Here is a 3198-nt window from a genome sequence, read left to right on the forward strand (position 1 = left end):
ATATGTACATATAATGTTGCAACCGCTCTCGCCCTACTCTCCTGAGAAACTTCAGAAACCAGCAGTTCTAGGAAGGCTGAAAACGGGGTGACTTTAAGCGAGAGTTTGGTGTATGCGTTTCTATATATTTTTAGTTAGCCCCTATAACTTTCAAAATAATTGACAGATTGAATTAGCCTTTCGTATACGCTTTTAGTGTTCGTTAGCCAGCCATTCTGGATAACAATTTAAAACTATGCAAGATGCGAAAAAGAATAAAAATAAAAAAATTGTACGCGTAGTTTTTGTTTTATTCGTAAAATACAGCATTAAAAATTAAATTTTTGGACAAATGTCATAAGCTAAGAAAAAAAAACAATTAAACAAAAATTGTTTGCCGAAAAAGGGAGCTACAAATTTGCTCTTCATCATTCTTTGCTAGGCTGCGCAGTTCTTGTTTTAATCGTGAAAAATAACATTAAAACTGAAAAAATTAAATTCTTGGAAAAACGACGCATGGTATGAAAAAAATTAATTGACTAAAGTTGGTAACCCAAAAAGCATCTACAAATTCGTTGTTTATATATTTTAGAAAGGGCGAGCACATTTTCTGTCAATCGTAAAAAATATTAAAATAAACAATTAAATTTTTGGAAAAACGATGCAAGGCAGGAAGAAAATTAATTGACTAAAGTTGTTAAGCTAAAAAGCATATACAAATTCCTAATTTATATTTTTTTGAAAGGACAAGTAAATTTTTTTTCAATCGTAAAAAAATAAGATTAGAACTAAACAAATTAAATTTGTGAAAAATCGACAAAAGAGACGAAAAAATGAAAAGACGAAAGTTTTTTCACCAAAAAAGAAGTAAAAATTCGCTATAAGCTCTTGTTATAAAAATACATTAAATATTAAAAATAAAAACGATATAAACTACAATAACATTTTCTTTAAAAAAAGTTTTCATCTAAATTATATTTACTAATAAAATTATGGAAGAACGAGAAAAATTGCAATAAAATGTTTGATAACAAATTATTTTTATAGGATGCGCACTTTTTTTTATTATAAAAATAAGATCATAAAAATACGGATGTTTCATAACCAATGCATATTATGGATTTTAATGTCATAAATGTATTGAAATCATAGATTTTCTAGCGTAGCTCAGAATAAAAATCAGTGCAAAATGAGGAGCAAATATTAAAGTATTCAGGAAATTTTTTGTACTTTATTTTGCAATATCTGAATAGGCAGCCCCAGACCGAGCTACAAAAATAAATATAATATGCATTTGATATAATAGAGTTAAACATAATGAAGAAAAGTTCGCATTGTCGACAAAATTGATATTTTAATTTGAAAAGGCCTGCGTAAAAATGTGGGGAATATATGCACAAAGACTGAGCGCGAATAAGTATAAGAACCTGTTTTCTGTATTATGAATATTGTAAACTTCCTTTGCGTAATTACATCGAGGATTATATGTATTAATTTACCTTCAGTTTCAACCTAAAAATAACTGTAACAGAGGAGACCGCTTATTGTGAATTTTATTTTTGATTAATAATTTTTCTGATAAAAGCTCAGTACCTGAGTAAACTGAAACTCGGAATTAAGAACGCTGTTGGGCTTGGAATTACTGACCTTGACCGGAAATCCAGTTCGTACGAACGTAAACAGGTAGGGCCGGGTAAAACATTTCTGTTGGATTTTAATGCCTAACGCAACCTGATGACGAAAAATTCCATTTCTAATCTGAATTATTAAACAGGACATTTAGTCATCAAAGAAATATTTGCTTCCTGGATTAAAATATATTTTTTTCAAGTTTTTTCGTGCAAATCACTACAAAGAAAACACAATATTAAAAATGAGTTTTAATTGAATACAATTTATTTAAAGTCTACTTTTACTCTTGCATAAAATTCCCTATTGGAAGATTATTGAAGGAAATTATATTTGTAAACATTTTAAAAAATAAGGAATATATGAAAACAAATGCAGAAAGCAAGAATCGAGCACGCAACCTTCCGATTATGAAGCCAACGCGCAAATGCCTTAGCTACGGGCCTATTGAAAGTGTTTTTCGACAAAGTGTATATGGCCTTTGACGAATATTTCAAAGCCCATTTTCTCAAAAGCGATAAAAAGGGAATATTACTGTTTTGGAAAATGAATACTCATGTAATAAGCTTTCATTAAAAAAACTCTAAAAAGAATCTTAAATTCACAATTGGCGGTTTCGCCTTTTGAGGTTAGAATACGAATGAAATACTTCTTCCATCTAATCAATTTAAAGATACTATTAGCACGCACTCAGGAAAGAAAAATTGAAAGATCCTGTAGTTAATCTCTGGAATGAATGCATGGGAAAATCGTAGTTAATCTTCATCCTACCACATAAAGGTTCATTGGCAACAGTGGGAGCGGCTGCTTCGCATGTGACGTTTGAATCGAATGGTTATCAGTCTTTCTGCTGACTATCAAGCAACGATTAAAAAAAAGAAGCATCTGAAAATAACGAAGTAGAAACTTCGATTAAATTCTTTTGCCCCTTCTGTGGTGGACAGATTTTCACAAATTCCATTTGACTAGCCTTAAAAAATATTTAAAAGATTTTTGTTCCTGAAAGGTTCCAGGTCAGGAATATTAGAGTTTGATGGTGGTGAAATATTATTGGCAAAATAAAAAAAATGTGGAATTACGTCACTTTGATTTTTTTTTAAAATGCGGTATCTCGGAAGTTTGTTTTTCTTTTTTCCATACAACTTAAGCGGAGAAAAAAATCCAAATTTAAATTAAATAATGTTGAAACATGTTGTATTTGATTTTTTATTTTAATTTTGTTCATTTTTTACATTTTTTCATGCACAAGTTATATCAAGAATTTCATAAACATTTTTTAAACTAAAATCTCATTTTATTCTAAACGTTCAAAATTTTGTGAGTAAACACGTAAGGGATTTTCTGTTATTATTAAAAATTTGGTGTGTACCGCCAAGTAATAATATGCCCTGTAGTGAAGATTCAGATTGATCAAAAAAACATTGTATTTAAATAATCGCTCTCTTCGACGAAGAGGGTGTGGATCTCCAAACAGTAATGGTACATGGATTAGCGTTCGCAGATGATAAGGTTGTTATGGCAGAGTCTATCGAAGACTTACAAAGAATATTGAATAAACTAGATGCAAGCATGAAGAGCATGGGCCTCAAA

The 3198-nt window shown here is 30.1% G+C and overlaps 1 protein-coding gene across 2 annotated transcripts in view; it reads right to left on the reverse strand.

The window, feature by feature from the left end:
• LOC117169157 (rho GTPase-activating protein 7) overlaps positions 1-3198 on the reverse strand; it is a 407356-nt gene that overhangs the window by 268805 nt on the left and 135353 nt on the right. The window lies entirely within an intron of this gene.

The sequence above is a fragment of the Belonocnema kinseyi genome, chromosome 3 (assembly GCF_010883055.1).
Source record: "Belonocnema kinseyi isolate 2016_QV_RU_SX_M_011 chromosome 3, B_treatae_v1, whole genome shotgun sequence".
Classification (NCBI taxonomy): domain Eukaryota; kingdom Metazoa; phylum Arthropoda; class Insecta; order Hymenoptera; family Cynipidae; genus Belonocnema; species Belonocnema kinseyi.